The following is an 18,035-nucleotide window of genomic DNA, read 5'->3' on the forward strand; positions in this document are numbered from 1 at the left end:
CTCTTTCAGATTGTTTGGTCCTGAATATGGCTCTGGATTCTCTAATTATAATTACATAATTATAATAATTATGTTTATTTAACCCTTCTCTGTGCCAGGCATATACTAGAACCTTGATTTTTCCATTTAACGGTCAAAACAACTCTATAAAGTCGGTATTATAATCTCCATTTTAATGTGAGGAAATAGGTTCCGGGAGGTTAGGTCACTTGCAAGCCAGTGGGTGACATAACCTGTTAATGGTAGGAACAAGATTCAGATCCAGATCTGCCTTCCCAAACCCTTTCTTCTATACTACACTGCAGAGTAACTATCCATGGTGGGCAGAATAATGATCCTCAACCCCTCACAGAGATGTCCACATTCTAATTCCCAGAACCTGTGAATACATTATATGACAAAGGGGAATTAAGGTTGCAGATGGAATTAAGGCTGCTAATCAGCTAACCTTAAAATAGGAAAACTACCCTGGATTATCTAGTTAAGTCCAATATAATCAGAAGGGCCCTTAAAAGTGGAAGACAGCAACAGGAAACTCAGGGGAGATATGAAAACAGAAGCAAGGTCAGAGTGATACAATGCAAGGACTCAGCCTGCTGTTGCTGGCATTGAAGATAAGAAGGGAGTCAGGAGCCAAGGAATATGGGCACTCTCTAAAACTGGAAAAGGCAAGGAAACGGGTCCTTCCCTTGATCCTCTAGAAGGGAACACACCCAGCCAACACCTTGGTTTTAGTCCAGTGATGCACGTATTAGACCTCTAACTTACAGAACTGCAAGATAATAAATTTGTGTTGTTTTAAGCCACCAAGTTTGTAGGCAATTTGCTACAACAGCTAACAGAAAACTCACACCATAATTCTGTGAACATCTAAAGATTAGATTTTTATTCTTAGAAAACTCACAAAAGGTATATATACAAGAACTCCCTGCATGCTATCCATGATATTCCCTAGAAAAGAATTTTTTTAAGATCTGGGAAATTGCCCTGGCCAGATCGCTCAGTTGGTTGGAGTGTTGTCCCATGCACCAAAATGTTGCAGGTTCAATTACCAGTCAGGGCACATATTGAGGTTGTGAGTTTGATCCCCAGTCAGGGAGCCTGCAGAAGCAACCAATTGATGTTTCTCTCTCAACCTGATGTTTCTCTCCACCTCCACCCTCCCTTCTACTCTCTTTAAAAATCAATGGAAAAAAATACCCTCGGGTGAACATTAAAAAACAAAACAAAAACGAGAATTGCTAAATTAGGGATTTTTTAAATATAAAACCATGCATTCTAGGAAATATGCCTGGAGACCCCGCTTGAAATCTGCTCCTCCAGCCCTTCCACTGATTTTAAAAACTTCCGATTCTTTGTGTTATATATCTTTCTGATTCCTAGTATTATACCTCTTTCTCTTTGAAAGAGCTAGAGTGAGTTTTGTTATCTGCAACTAAACCCTGTCAGATATACAGACACACTGGCAAACCATGTAATATTTACAATGGAATCCTGTCGTCAAGGAACCTTTCCTGCCTACTCTGCTTTTAACAATATTATTTTAATACAGATGCCAGTAAAGCATTAATATTTTGAAATTTATGGAAGAGTATTCATTCACATATAATGACAGACTAGTGAATCAAAGACCGAACATAATGCTGGTGATCCCTTCAATAGCCTTAAATTGCTATTAACTCTTTTCTTGATGAGATAGGATGGTGTATAATAGTAATTTATAGTAGATAATTTGCCTACATTTTGTTCCTCATGTAGTTATTATTTGGAGAAAATAGCCTACAATTTGTGAAGAAAGCTAGAATAGATTTTTGAAAGAATCTCCCAGCATGGGTTGGTAGACTGAGATAATAATAACTTAAGGTTTCTTTAACGATGGGTAGACAGCACTTTGAGCTCCTACCAAGAAATGCTTGCCAATAGTGGTAAATATGGATTTAGGACTGCTAATTGGGACAGAATCTGAATAATTCTTTCAAGCTATCTTTTACTATTTTATGTGATTACTCTGGAAATGCAATTATCAAGGCAAATTTGTTTTCTTATAACTCCCTCCAAACTCTGTCCACTCTCCCAACCACTTCTACTCAAATCTTCATCCAGAGCCAACTAAAAAATTCCAGGAGAAGGGGCAAGCACTAATATTAACTCAGACCTCTGATAATTAATTATTATTATTTCTGAGAAGACTCAGAGCCACAGAGAAGAGCCTTCATAATATCACTGTACCTCTTCCCACATCCATGCTGGGCAGGACTTGTGAGAACATGTCAAGTTTTCTGGGTTGTGTGCAGCCCGTGGTGGCTCCTTTAATTTGCCATTTCCACTGTTTCAAGAGATCTAGGCACCAAAGAGGGTGTGCCTTTGTGGCCTGGTGATTTCCATGAAAGGAAAAGAGTTTTCATGCATATTGTGTTCCTGGCAAACAAGCACATTTAATATATGCTGATTGAACAAAAATACTCAGTCCTGAACTGCATTCTACAACTGTTCCTTGAACTTCATTCCATCCTGCTATCAGCTATCACAAGCTCTGCTATTTATTCTCCCATTTCTATCTTGATTTCACCTTTGGAATCATGCTCACGTTGTTATTTTTGCCATTCAGCTGCAATTCCGACTCTTTGTGCAGGGATACTGGTTCCAGATCCCTGAAGAACCCCCATCTCTTGGTTTGGCCTACTCCTGGACTCTATGCTGGCCCAGGATTGTGAGAACACCCAGCTAGGTTTCACCTGGAAAGGGGTCAGCATCTCTGCAAAGTTCTTGGGGATTGAGATAACTTTCATTTGGGCTACATCATTAAAGAACTTCCAATCTAAAAATAGGAAGTTCCTGCCTGGAGAGTATTATGCTAAGAGAAATAAGCCAGAGAAAGACAAGTATCACATGATCTCACTCATATGTGGAATCTAAAGAACAAAACAAACTGATGAACAAGAGTCATAGAAGCATGGAACAGTCTGTTGAATCTCAGAGGAAAGGCAGGGGTGGGTAGGTGGGAAGAGATTAACCAAAGAACTTGTATGCACATATGTATAACCTATGGACACAGACAATAGTGTGGTAAAGGCCTGGGATTGGGAGCAGGTGTGGGCTAAAAGAGGTCAAATGGGGGGAAAGGAGATATCTATAATACTTTCAACAATAAATATTTAAATAATAATAATAATAATAATAATAATAATAATAATAATAATAGAAAGCCCATTCATCATACCTCCTTGTCATTTGAAGCAGATCCTGAATCATCCACCCACCAGGAAGAAATAAGGAAAAAAACCTAAGTTACCACCCTTAGTCATGTCCACAAATCATATGGGAAAAAAAAACAAAACAGCCTATAGCCAATATAAAGGGAGTACTTGGGGATGAATTCTGATGTTTATATCCACATTATTATTTTAAAATATATTTTTATTGATTTCAGAGAGGAAGGTAGAGGAAGAGAGAGAGAGAAACATCAATGATGAGAGAGAATCATTGATCAGCTGCCTCCTGCATACCCACACTGGGGATCAAGCCCACAACGCGGGCATGTGCCCTAGCCGGGAATTGAACCATGACCTCCTGGGTTCATAGGTTGACACTCAACCACTTAGCCACACCAGCTGAGCCACATTATTAATCAGCTATTGATCTTATTATAAACTGTTATTGGGTTCAAAAATTAGTAGAATATGAAATCCTTCACTCTCTCCAGGAGCTTCTTGTTCTTGAGAAAAATAATTTACTCTGAGGCTGAGGAATGGCAAGCTTGTTGCATTTTGGAATCTGGTTTTGGTGCTCTGAGCTTGACAGTTCGTTCTTTAGAAAGGGTTCGGTTCTTACGGCAATAGCTAACTTTTGTATCCACAGCCATTGACTGAGTCTCCTGTCCCCGTCAACCATCTCACAAATGCACCTTATTACTCAGAAGAATCAGGGGATAAGTCAGTCCAAATCTGTCCTCATCACTGTACTTCGCTGGTAACAGGCCAAATATGACATCATCTGTGAGGATCACTCCCTGAATGCTAGCAGATGCACAACAGCACCAAGACTGGATGACAGCTTACCTATTCTAGGCTAGAAGGGACTTGGGGCACATAAGGCTGAAGAATAAGCTCCTCAGCATGTTAGCAAACATCAGCTTAAAAGAGGAATGCTTCTGTGAAAAAGAATTCTTATTCTGAGCGAAAAGCAGAAGCTGCCCAAGAGGGTGTGGGTCAAGGCTGCTTTTGTGGGGCTGGATGAGGCTGAAGCTGGGGATATGGCTGGTTAGGTTGGGGATGAAGGCTGCTGAGTTGAACCAGGAAAGGCAATGGGTATTGGATTCCAGAGTGGGCCAGGCTGGGAGGAGCAAAGTAGGACGTGGTCTAACGGGGCTAAGAAGAGTTGGGTTAAACTGGCCTATGGGAGAATGGAAGAGGCCTGAGGACTTTGCTGATCTCTGTACATCTGGATTATAGGAGAGGAGAAAATTATAGCTAAGAAACATGGAGATGAAGTGAGGTAAGGAGAAGTCTGATGGAATGGGTGTGAGGGTTATGGGATTGATGGGAAAGAGAAGTAGAAAAGATGTACCAAACAAGTGGCCTAGTCCAAGTTTGAGCTGGAGACTCAGCTGACAGATCTAGGGCAGAAAGTTAGGGAAGGAATAGGGTTGCCAGCTGTGCAGGAGTTGCTAGGACTCAACACCTGTCTCTAGGACGGGCAAAGACTGAGAGAAAGGAAAACTAAAGAGCAGAAGGTGGAAAATCAGTCTGATTAGAGCTGGGTTAAATATTCTCTTTTGCCAACAACTTGGAAGCACTGGGTCTGTTACTTACTATGTAAGCAAAATTGAACTGAGAAGCCTGACTCCTTTATACTCAATGGCGGTTAATGACTTTAGTAGATTGTAATGAACCATGCATACCAGGAAAGGAAAGGGTTAACTGAGGGTGGGGGAAAAAGCAGCCTATGTGGCAGTTTTCAAACAAGAAGGCTGATTTGGCTTGTGTGAAGGCAATGATGCCTGATTTGGAGCTGAGCAATTCATGTCGTACTGTGTTAAAATCCATTCTGGCACGCTGTGATGAATGTGTCGGCTGGCAGCTAAGAACTTGCTGGAATGCAGGAGCCTTTCACCATTTATAATCGACACTTCCCCTTCCAGGAAAGAGCCATTCTCATCTCTGAAGCAATGGACTTATCAATTTGCATAAAATATGCCATTCTCAATGAACACAGATTTATCATCTACCACTTTTCAACTGTCTTTTAAAAAAGCAAATCAGTTAAATGCAATGAGGCATCATCTTTAAATTCAGCTATGCTTGGTAAATCTTTTTAAGAGTGGCAGGGAGTCTTTGCTAGAAGGGGAAAAGGCAGGAATAAAATGATCCTTTTCTATTTCCACGATCTTTGCATATGTATCTAAGTGGTTAAATCACCAATTAGGTTAGATGCTAATTAAATGAAAAACGGATTACAGGGCTATTCTGATATGCTTGTTAAAGTTGTACATATTGGTTGCTTATCCTTTACCTAACTCTCATGAGAAAGAATGAAACAACCTATCTGTATGCAAAGAAGCCTGCCAACCCCCCAGGACTTACATCAGTTCCCGAACAAAAAAGGAATATCCAGGGTCAACAGTCTATTCTCTAATACTGCATATACCACCTGCTCACATTTATCCTGTACCTGCTGCTGTTTATCCAAGAGAAAGCCAAGACTGAAATCCCTTTTGAGGATAAGACTTATGGAAATGCCAGAGAATTAGTCCAAATTTTTAAAAATTTGGTTTCATTTAATCATAACATTCTTCACACTAGATACATCACACAATGAAATTGTAAATCAGTCATATCCCCCTTATACCACATTTTATCAAACTTAGATAAGATAAAGCAATTTTAAAATGGTAACCAGATGCCATCTTGTTTCAGACCATATCATAAGTCAAATTTTAAATGAAACTGGCAAAACCTGGTTGGTTAAATGGCATAGCTAGATTTATTAATATATATATATATATATATATATATATATATATATATATATATATATATATTCCCATCATTGGTAGGGACAAGCACAGTATAATCCATCTCCTCAAGTGTTAATGTTAATTTTACCAGCAACATTTTAAAAAAATATATTTTTATTTATTTCAGAGAGGAAGGGAGAGGAAGAGATAGAAACATCAATGATCAGAGGGAACCATTGATTGGCTGCCTCCTGCGTTAGACTGAGCCCGCAACCCAGGCATGTGCCCTTGACCAGAATCGAACCTGGGAACTTTGGGTCTGCAGGTTGATGCTCAATCCACTGAACCAAACCAGCTAGGGCAACATTTATCAAAATTTAAAAGGTGTGCACTCTTTGACCCAATAATGCCATTTCCAGGAATATATCCTAAGGAGATCACTAGTAAAGTACATAAAGATGTCATTCAAAGATATGCATCATGGCTTTCTTTGCACAATGAAAAATTGAAAATAATAATTGTCCTCTAATGGGAGACTGATTAAATAAAAACATCAATGCAATATTATGCAGTCATCCCAAAACATTATGTATTATATATCTATTGACATAAAAAATCTTCATGTCACATTGCTAAGTAAAAAGAAATGTATAAAAGAGTATTCATGGTATGGTTCTATTTATATAAAACAATGTATATCTATATTTATGGTGAGATTTCAATTATTCAGAATTCCTTCCTTTTACTTTAAATTTTTTTCCGTATTTAAAAATCAGGAGGGGGAAAATCAAGCTATTTTCATCAGAAGAAAAAAACAAAATATTACTCTTTATTTCAGCCAGACCAGAATAGTCACCCAGGAAGATAAATGTAGCTGTTGTATTTCTGTACCTTCTGTCGGAAGGAAAACTGTGGATAAACAGACCATGCTACCAAGAGAATTTGAATCAATGGTGTCTAGAACTCAAACCAAAACAGAGGTGAAATACTAAATAAACTAAGGAGGATGCCTTCATCATACATAGTGTTGAAAGAATTAACTCATTGTGCATATGTGCGTGTATTACTATATTTTGTGACTAACAAAAAAAAAATGTGGATTCCAAATGGCAACAAAGAATATAATATAAATACCATTGATTTTTCTTACATAAGTTACCACTCCATAAATTTTCGTGTTAATGGGGAAAAATCTGACCTGAACAGATGGACCTCATACTGTTTTCTAAAACATGAACAGATTTCTGATCTTCTGGACCAGGAAATGAAGTCAGCACTAAAACAATAGACACTATCACCCACCTCCTAAAATTTTAATTTAAGAGGCTGCTAATAAAAGCAACATTTCCCTCTGTAGAAATATAGCACAATGATTATGTTTCTGTCTTAATGGATCGTGCTCTTCATACAGTAACTAAACATAGTGGGATATTTGTAACACCAGAGGTACTGGTTGACTGATTCCCGAACTACACCAATTTTGGAGAACTGTCCTTAGCAGGTGGCTACCTCCACCCTTCATTCTTCAAGTTTCTAGGTTGGAAGGCACAACCCCAAGGGCTGCCACTCTGCCTGGTTAAATCTTCATCTCATTCGCCCAAGGGCCTCATTTCCTTGAGCATCTTCACAAGAGCAGTTTCACAAATAGATGCCCTTGGGCTTGAAGACCCAGTAAAGGGGTCTCTGTCAAGTAATTAGCAGCTTTGAATTTTTTTCCCTGTTCCATCACTGTCTAGCTGTGCAACTAGCCTGAGGCTGTGAGGAGGCTGGTGAGGCCAAAGGACTGGGTATGAGGAGGAGTTGGGGTCAAGGAGGTGGCCCATGAGTTCAGGATATTGGTTATATAAAAGGAAAATGAGCAAGTAGTTAAATATATTGATAATGGAAGTCATATTTCTCACCATTAGAGAAGGAAGTTACAAATAGAAAAAAGGTGAAGCCTAGAATGAACCCTGTAGTATTAGAGTCGGTTTTATTAAATTCATCAATTTTAACATAGAGATTAATTAATATAAAGAGATTTCTATATTTATAGAAATAGAGATGTGTATATGTGTTTGTCAGTTTCCTGATTCTGTCTCCTACAGTGGCTTAAAAATAAGGACACCCAATAGCAATGACCACACCTAGCACCCAGATTTACATTTTCTATTAAAAAGAATCAGGGCTGGTTGGAGAAATAGCTTTTGAAATGGCTGAAATGATTAGGGCAGGAAAAGCACAAGATGAGCCTAAAACATCTTACACTAGAAAGTACTTCAATAAAAATATATCTGTGTCAAAAGCACATGAAAACCAGCTTGAATGGGATTCCAATGGCCAAATTTCAGCATCAAAATCAATAATAATAATAATAATGGCCTATAATCCATTGAGTAAAACAGAAATCCACAAGTCCATACTGATGTAAAAGAATGAGTTAAAAAAAGAGAGCGAGAAGAGAAAACTCTTCCTTGCAATAGAATACCAACTAGTAAATGTAAAATAAATGTTGAATTTAGAAAAATTGCCATTTGACAGTCATCACATAATAATATATTCAAGCAAAAATCATCATAAAATATGTGACTGAAAGTTTGTTGAAGAACAGAATGTTTACATAGTCTCAAAGTATCTCCCCACAAAATGCTTATTAATTACAAAAGGAAAAATATCTTTACAGTGGAGAAGTTATCACCTTAACCAGTCATCAAAGTTAACACCAGTAGCAAAAGGACAAATCAATAGTGTGTCTTTTAATAAGATAAACTGAGAAGAAGACAATATCACTTTTATCATATTCCTACCAAAAATGTATAATTTGCATCTAATCATGAAGAAACATCAAACAAAATGAGGGACATTCTACAAAATTAATTGCCTGAACTTTAAAAAATGTCAAGGTCACTAAAGAAAAGGAAGGAAGGAAGAACCGTCACAGCCCTGACTTGTATGGTTCAGTTGGTTGAGCACCATCCATACATGGAAAAGTTGCCAATTGAATTCCTGGTTAGGGCACATGCCAGGGTTGCAGATTCCATCCCCAGTAGGGAACATTGCAGGAAGCCCTGACTGAGAATCAAACCCAAAACCTTATGGTGTATGGGACAATGCTCCAACCAACTGAGCCACTTGACCAGGCTGAAAAGTAATTTTTACCCTTCATTAATTTAGGCAAAATTGTGATATTGAGACTGTATAAGTCATATATACAAATGTATATCTACCATTATGTATACACATATATGATATATACACTAGCATGTCTATATTTAATATAGGATAAATCATATACAATACCTTAATAATATACACAGAATTAAGTACCATGAGAATTGAAAAAGATTTTGGAATTCATCTATTCAATTCCTTTTTAAGAAACTATATCCTCTACAACATTCCCAATAATAGTACAGTTTCTGTTTCAATACCCATGAAAATAGGAAAGTCACTCCTCAAGGCAGCCACCTGGAAGTCATTCTCATGGTTAGAAAATTATTTTTTAACATTGAGTCAAAATTCTCCATATAATTTCCAGAGGCTGTTCTTATGTATTTCCTCTGGAGTCAATAACTAATTCCCTCTTCCATATGACAACATTTCAATATCAGGAACTACTATTTCCTACCCTCCTATCATGAGTTTTTCTTCTCCAGATTGAAAATCTTTTTTTTTTCTATTATTTCATGTGTAACTATGGTTTTCAGTCTTCTCACCATCCTTTTTTAATTATTATTATTCTCACCCAAGGATATTTTTCCATTGATTTTTAGAGAGGGTAGGAGAGGGAAAGCCAGAGAGAAACATCAATGTGAGAAACACATTGATTGCTTGCCTCCTGGATGCGCCCTGAACCAGGGCCTGGGCTGGGGAGGAGCCTGCATCTGAGGTACGTGCCCTTGATGGGAATTGAACCTAGGACCCTTTGGTCCACAGGCTGATGCTCTATCCACTGAGCCAAACCAGCTTGGGCTCTTCTCACCATTTAAACCACTCTTTCCTTTCTTTTCCCCCCCCATACAATGTCATTTTATTACTTGGGGAAAATTGGATAACTACTCTTTTCTATAATCTCTCCTATTGAGGAGATCATATTTCTGAGGTCAGCCTAAGACTACAACAGCTGTTCTGGCAGTCATTTAGTCAATATTTATTGAGTGTCTTTGATGCTAAGACATTATAAGAGATGAGATTAAGACAAACTTTCTTGCGCTGGCCGGGTGCTTCGTTGGTTGGAGTGTCCTCTTGTGTACAAAAAGGTTGCAAGATCAATCCCCAGTCAGGGCACATACCTAGGTTGTGGGTTTGATCCCTAGTTGGGGCTCTCTCTCTCTCTCTCCCCCTCTTTCTCTCTAAAAATCAATATCCTTGGGTGAAGATTAAAAGAGAGAGAAACTTAATGTTCATTTGAGAGAAAATATCTATAGTAACATACCACAAAACAGACGCAAGTGCTATACACATTAAAGGAAGGAAATTATAAAATTAAATGTTATTTGCTTTAACATCAGAGTACTAAAGAACAAAGCAAAAGTAATGAAAATTTCAGACTAAACCTATTTTGCTTGGGGATAGCATGAAAATTGGTAAAAAATGGCACACTATATTTAAGACACATTAAAAGAGAAACTTCCAGATTAGAATTATCACACAGTTTTAGAAGACACAAGGGTTTATATAGTCATTTTACCCTTGAGAGCTCTGACAATAGGATCAATAATCATTTGTCCAGAATAATTTACATGCAACTTTATAGGGAGGCAAAAAAAAAAAAAAGACTAGACTATTACCAGGCTTATAACAAGTTCTCTAAATGTTATTATTTTACTTAATCCCACAACAACCCCAACAAAGTAGAAACTAACATTACTCAAATAATAATAATAATAGCCATAAGTGAAGCTTACTTCGGTGCTTATTATGGCAGCCAGGCTCTAAATCCAGGCTGTCATCTTCCAGCCCAATTTGAGGCCATAACTACTTATTACCAAACAAAACGATCTCAGGCAAACTACCACTCACATCCCCACAATCTTCCTTATGATCTATTTGAGAAGCCTCTCACTGAACAATCTGTTCCTCCTCTGAGCTCAAGAACACTTGCTTCGGGGCTCTATTATAGTACTTGCCACACAGTATCACTGTGAATTGTGTATGTAACACTAACCCCTGATAAAGTGTTACTGTTCCAAGAACAGAGATCGAGCATGTTCTTATCTTCTTGGTATCCCCAGGTCCTAGGACAATGCCAGACCCAACAAATGCTGGGAGAATGAATGAGTCCTGTAGCATAGCTTTGGAGAAAGTCACTCTCTTAACAGGTGACCTCTAATTCCGTGATTCAGAGCTTTGGTTACCACCATTCTGCAACCTAACTCTTATCTTCTATCTCCTAACTCGAAATTAAGGGAATCCAAGAAGTAATGTGAGTATCTGGCTTTAGTTCATTACCACCATCAGCAGCCTTATTCACCTTTGGGATCCTCACCGTATGTAGAACAATGGCTCATCCAGAGTTACACAGAGGCCAGAGGTAAAATAAATGGGAAATTAGATTACCTAATATTTCTACTTTCCTTTATCAAGCTCTTTTTAAAATTTTTAAAAATATGTTTTTATTTATTTCAGAGAGAGGAGAGGGAGAGATAGAAACATCAATGATGAGAATCACTTATCGGCTACCCCCTACACACCCCTTACTGGGGATCGAGCCCACAACCCAGGCATATGCCTTGACCAGGAATCAAACCCTGACTCTTGGTTCATGGGCCAGTGCTCAACCACTGAACCATACCAGCCTGGTTCCTTAATCAAGTTCTTTTTTTTTTTTTAATATATTTTATTGATTTTTCACAGAGAGGAAGGGAGAGAGATAGAGAGAGTTAGAAACATCGATGAGAGAGAAACATCGATCAGCTGCCTCTTGCACATCCCCCACCGGGGATGTGCCCGCAACCCAGGTACATGCCCTCGACCGGAATCGAACCCGGGACCTCTCAGTCCGGAGGCTGACGCTCTACCCACTGAGCCAAACCGGTTTCGGCAAGTTCTTAAAATAAAAGCCAGAGTTCAGTAAAGCTGCTGGTACTTTGGAGTCTTAAATAAAAGGAAAGAGATACAAAGCAAGTGATTTTGATAAGTCAGGGAATGATTAGCAAAACTTGAGTAAAGATGACTGGCATGTGGATTGAGCTCATATATAATTAAAACTGTGAAATAGTGTTAAGTGCACGTAAAATATTATACAGGCCCATTGATCTCACATAATTCTACTACAGCAATGACTATAGGAGAAACTAAAGCAAATAAATAGTTTAATGTGTATAATGCTATGTAAGTGCCAAATTTTGAAATTATATATGTACATTAACATTTATAAGGCAAAAGAAAGTTTTTGTCCACAAAGGATAAAAAGCTCTGTGATCTTAGCTCATCTTTGACATTTCCCTACCACGTAGAAGGGTATTTCCTGTGTCCAAACTAGAAGGTAGATAGATGAAAAGTGACAAAGGAGGAGGTACTGGTGTGATTACCATTCTCCTTCCCATACCCATGCCAGTGGCCAGCAGACAGTGTCAGTGAATATAACAATTTGGTTAGTTGGAGAATCTATTGCTAAGAGCAGAACCGCAGAAAGAAAACCATGTGTGGCGATGGAAAAGAGTACTTTGTCTGATTTTATAATCAAAATAATGCAGGAGAAACATGAGATAAGGATGGAAATATAGCAGTAGCCCATAAGATCCTAGAACTGTGACTTATCAGAGTGTGTAAGAATACCATCCATAGTGCAAGGTGGCCTCAGCAAGGAAGATGAAACATGACTCATTACCAGTGAAATATTTAAAAGTGATCAGGAAAAAAAAAGGGGGGGCCTGGTTAGAATATGATTAATGCCATCACCTTTTTCTCGCCATCAAACTCCAATCCCAAACTGAAAGAGTATATTTCTACTAGGGTCACCAGGAAGCAGACTTCTTAAACACCTAATAATTGAGGAGGGTTCTAACCTTTATAATAACTGCAAAGTGTCAGGTTGCTAGATAGACAAACAATTGCTGAGATTAGCTAGGAGATCTAAGTGTCATTCCATGCACCAAAGGGCTATGGGTTCGATTTCTGGTCAGGGCACATATCTAGATTGTGCGGTTGATCCTGGGTTGTTTCTCTGTCTGTCTGTCTCTCTCTCAAAAAAAAAAAAAAAATAGAAAACAGAAACAAAAAACATATCCTCAGGTGAAGATTAAAAAATTAAAAAGAATGAAGTGGGAGTAAAAACGTAGAGTTTAAAAAGTAATCTACACTAATAAAAGAGAAAAATGGTAATTGGCGTACGACGATACCCTTTTCATTGGCTAATCAGGGCTATATGCAAATTAACTGCCAACTATGATTGGCAGTTAACTGCCAACAAGATGGCGGTTAATTTGCATATGTAGGCACAATGCAGGGAGGCGAAAGGGAAAGCAGGAAGAAGCCCCTGCCACTGACAGTGATCGGAAACCCAGGGGGGAGCTAAGAGCTGGGGGGCAGGGCAAAGGCGGCCCTGGGGCCGCCTTTGCCCTGCCCCCCAGCCATGATCAGAGAATCAGGCGCCTTTGCCGCCCTGGCCAGTGATAGCAGGAAGTAGGGGTGGAGCCAGCGATGGGAGCTGGACACGGTCGAAGCTGGCAGTCCCGGGAGCTAGGGGTCCCTTGCCTGGGCCTAAAGCGGAGCCCACGATCACAGGGCCGCTGCAGCTGCGGGTCCCCGCTGCCCGGGCCGGACGCCTAGGCCAGAGGCATTAGGCCTGGGCAGGGGCAGAGCCTGCAACCGCGGGGAGCTGGGGGTCCCCTGCCCAGGCCTGACACCTCTGCCAGAGGCCTCAGGCCTGGTCAAGGGGCAGATCCGGTGATTGGTGATTGGAGGGTGATGAGGGTAAACTCCTCTGGCCGAGGCATCAGGCCTGGGCGGGGGGCTGAGCCAGGGATTGGGGGGATATGATGGTCCCCTTGCCCAGGCCTGAAGCCTGGGTCAGAGGCGTCAGGCTTGGGCGGGGGGTGGAGCAAGCGATCAGAGGGAGATGGGGGTCCCCTGCCCAGGCATGATTCCTGGGCCAGAGGCCTCAGGCCTGGGCGGGGGCCAGAGCCAGTGATCGGGGGGAGATGGGGGTCCCCTGTCCAAGCCTGACACCTCTGGCGGAGGCGTCAGGCCTGGGCAAGGGGCAGATCAGGTGATCAGAGGGTGATGGGGGTCTATGCCTCTGGCTGAGGCATCAGGCCTGGGCAAGGGGCAGAGCCAGCAATTGGAGGGGTCTGGGGGTCCCCTGCCCAGGCCTGATGCCTGGGCCAGAGGCATCAGACCTGGACTGGGGGCAGAACCAGTGATGGGGGGAAATGAGGGTCTCCTGCCCAGGCCTGATGCCTCTGTCAGAGGCGTCAGGCCTGGGCAAGGGGCCGATCCTGCGATTGGAGGGTGATGGGGGTCAACGCCTGAGGGCTCCCAGTATGTGAGAGGGGGCAGGCTGGGCTGAGGGACACTCCCCCCCCCCACACACACACACCCGGTGCACGAATTTCGTGCACCAGGCCCCTAGTCTATAATAATAAAAGGGTAATATGCTAATTAGACCGGATGTCCTTCCTGACAAAGGGGGTGGGGGGAGTCAGCCCAGTCCCGGGTGCCTGGGGGCGGCCCGAAATGAGCTAAGATCTCATTTTCTCTGGGTTTATGCACTTCTCTAGTGTCTAAACTTCTTACAATGAACATATTTTGTGTGAGAAAAACCATAGATATCAATGTTTTGAAAGATATCTCTGTAACTTTTAAGATGTTCATAAACCATATAACACCAGTATATTTGAAATTGCCAGAATTATAATACATCTCCATCACATTTTCTTCAGATAACTTCCCATAAGATTGTTATCTAGATATTGTTCTGTATTAAAATTTTCGTTAATTCTTTTTGTTTAAACTTCCTTTAGGAATATCTACTTTGTATGTACCTAATATGTCAATTTTATATCTTTCTAGACTATCTTTGTTTTGGAATGAAATTACTATATGTGTAAATAATTGCTCTGCAAAATATCAAACACTAATCCACAGGCTCTGTGACTTTGGAACAGATGATTATGAAAAGTAATGGTTTTGCAGAGTTCAGAAACAATAGAGGTGTCAAAAAATAACGATGGATTACTAAAAAGCTCTGGAAAAGTGTGTGACTTGTAGTGTGTGATGGCGTTGAAAATGGACCAATGTATTTACATGTGCGCTGTTCTTGTGTATATGTACATATTTTATCCTACATATGTACAGATGAGATTCATGTTTATGCTCACTATGTGTACTTGCATATAGGTAATCAAGCCTGTTCCGCATACACTTTCTTTATCTACACCCCTAAGGCGACTCACGTTTGCCCGCAGGAAACTAACATCAACCCATCTGCAAAGAGTCGGGCCAGTTCCCTTCTGGCCATTGCCTTGGAGATGGGCTATTTCTGGCAAAAGTGCAGAATAGAACCGGGCCGAAGCCCGGGAAGTACGCAGACGACGGAGCTTGAGGCACTTCAGCACCACGGACACGGTCAACCCCAATCAAAGCCTCTTCCCGCGGAGAGCGCCCCCATCCCCCTCCTAGTGCGTCACTACCTCGTGGCTCTCAATCATCATTCAGAAGCGGGCTGTCCGTCCCCTCCTTGGCAAGCCCGGCCAAAGCTTGGACGGAGATGCAGGTCGGTGCAGCGCCCCCACTCACCCCAACACGGAGTGTCCTTCCTGCGGCCAGCGCAACCCTTCTACCCACACCTCCTCTCAAAAGAGGCCAAACCGGGGCACCTGGCGTAGACACTCTAGGCGCCCGGAGGCGGGTCAGGGAGGTCGGTGCTTTCCTCCCGGGTGGGAACCTCTCCTGGGCCTCCAGCCACTCGGCCACAGCCTGTCCCTTCCTCCACTGCCTGCTCACCCTTTTGTTGTTGAAAGATTTCTACAAACCGTTTATTCTCCACGAAAATCTCAATCCATATGGACTGGCTTTCAAGAATCACAGACATTGAGACAAGAGATTAACGGAAAATACTAATTTTGGCCATATTTCTAAAACCATCCAGGATTCTTTAAAAAAAAAAAAAAAACCGAAAAACAAAAAACTGTATTTGAAATCGAACCTTTGACTCCATAGGGGCTCACCCTTGTTTGGATGGGCTTCTGGGCCCGAGGAAAGCAATCGCCCCTCGCCTTTATCACGGAGGCTGGCAAGGATCCATACACCCGACAGGAAACGGGGGTGCAGGGGTCGTAGTTGATGCTGACTCGACCGACCCGTGCCTGGGTTCTCCCAGAGAGCAGCGCAGGTAACTGGGGTCTCCGCAGCCTTTCAGACGTGAGCAGAGGGCGGGGCGCTTTGCCCAACCCCAAAACAGGGACTCTTCCCCTGTAAGTGCCATGGCTCAAAACGGGTTATGGGGTTCGCGGCACGCTCCCACTTTCCGGTGGGGCTGCCGGGTCAGGGTCCCAGCCGCTGCCCTCCGGCTTTCGGGGCCCGATTACCTGCGTGTCGCGGCGAGGAAGGCGCGTTTGGTACTCCCGCCTGGACTGCCCGCTGCCCCACGCCTCAGCCCGCGGAGTCCGCCGAGCACTGTGCCAAGAAAACCGCGGCCCGGGCAGCTGAGGCTGCCAGGCGGGGCGGGGAGAGGGGCGCCGCCGGTGCGGGCACTGCGCCTGCGCTCTCCACTGCCCACCTCCCAACCCCCGGTCGGTGCCCACGTGGAAGAAGCCGAGGGGTGCCCGGGATTGGTGCCTGAACTAAGGGACTTCCCCTACCGGCGCCGTGGGATAGTCCAAGGCCCCGGGAAACTGCCTGCCCAGGTCGCTTTAGCCTTTGTCCTTGTAGAGAACGGGTTTGAAGCGATCGCGGATCAACCAGGGTGACCGGGTCTTCAGGAAGGGGGCAGGGTGCAGCCTCAGTCCATTTCCACCTGTCTGTTTGCGTTTAGAAGTTGCAAGTCAATTCCTTGATATTTAAAAAATATGTCTAGCATCAGTACGTTCGTGGTCCGGGAAGGCCTTCCTTTGGGCATCCCCGAGTATATCTGCTATTTTACTAATCAGGTCCCTGAGGGAAGGGTCTTGACACTGCAGAACTGGGTCCTGGACTCGGGTGTATACCCTATCTCGTGCAGAATGAATATAGTTTCTTGGAAACAGATCTGGGTATCAAAGCAATGGACTAGATGAGTCAAGAGGACAGGCAGAAAAGCCATTGCCCTAAGCCAGGCAAGAAAGGGTGAGGCCTGAGCCAAGGTGCTAGCTGTGAGAAACGATAGGATGTAACTGCTGATTTTTCTTCTGTCCCCCCAGATCCACTCTTTACCCTGCCCTGTGATTCGGGGCTGACTTTTATGGACTATATAACTCTATTTGCTTTACTTGGTTTGGCCAATTGGGAGACAGCTGCAGGAGATCACCGAGCAGAATATTATTATTCAGGACATCTCCCTACACCCACGCTCTGTTAGCAGTGGTGGTATTTTTTTTAATCTGAAACCCATTACTCCAATCCTGTGGCCCTCTCTATAGTTCTCTCTGGGTTCTGTTTTTCACTTGCTGCCCTTGCCCCTTTCAGGCCTGGGGCTGGTAATGACTCCCAGGGGTGTCCTTTAACCCTGCTCATACCTTTTTGAATACTCCTTTAAATTCTCAAATATCTGAATATATGCCATGCCATCTTTTTCCTATTATCTTTTTTCCTACCATTCCAGGACACTATAATAGATTTTATTTCATTGTGGTTGGGAAGATTCATAAGAAGAAGGGGGAAAGTGTAAAAGAAAGATGGGGCTTTTAAAAAGTGATATATCTCTGTGACAGTTCCCTGGGCAGCCATCATGCTAGGTGATCTCCCCACTGGAGGCATCAAAGACAGTTTGAGGAGACTCAAGAATGGTATTCAGACCCCTCATAACTAACGTTTTCACAAGAAGGCTGGGGGATCAACTGAGTGTCCAGCATAATAGAACTTTTGGATGCCTCTTGATATGGAAAGACAATCTAGATCTTTATGGAACAAGTGTTGGTACTCTCCCAACCGCAGCTGGACTGCTTTTGAATGAGTCGAT

The 18,035-nt window shown here is 42.1% G+C and overlaps 1 protein-coding gene across 3 annotated transcripts in view; it reads right to left on the reverse strand.

Annotated features, from left to right (window-relative positions):
• Nucleotides 1-18,035, reverse strand: part of SLC35G2 (solute carrier family 35 member G2) — a 57,675-nt gene that overhangs the window by 17,104 nt on the left and 22,536 nt on the right. The window contains exon 1 of one of the 3 annotated variants that reach the window (XM_059663853.1): nucleotides 16,468-16,650. The exons of the other annotated variants lie outside the window; for them this stretch is intronic. The gene's annotated coding sequence lies outside the window, so the exon portion shown is untranslated. Of the gene's footprint in view, nucleotides 1-16,467; nucleotides 16,651-18,035 lie in introns of those variants that run through there. 3 annotated transcript variants of the gene reach the window in all.

The sequence above is a fragment of the Myotis daubentonii genome, chromosome 14 (genome assembly GCF_963259705.1).
Source record: "Myotis daubentonii chromosome 14, mMyoDau2.1, whole genome shotgun sequence".
NCBI classification, from domain to species: Eukaryota; Metazoa; Chordata; class Mammalia; order Chiroptera; family Vespertilionidae; genus Myotis; species Myotis daubentonii.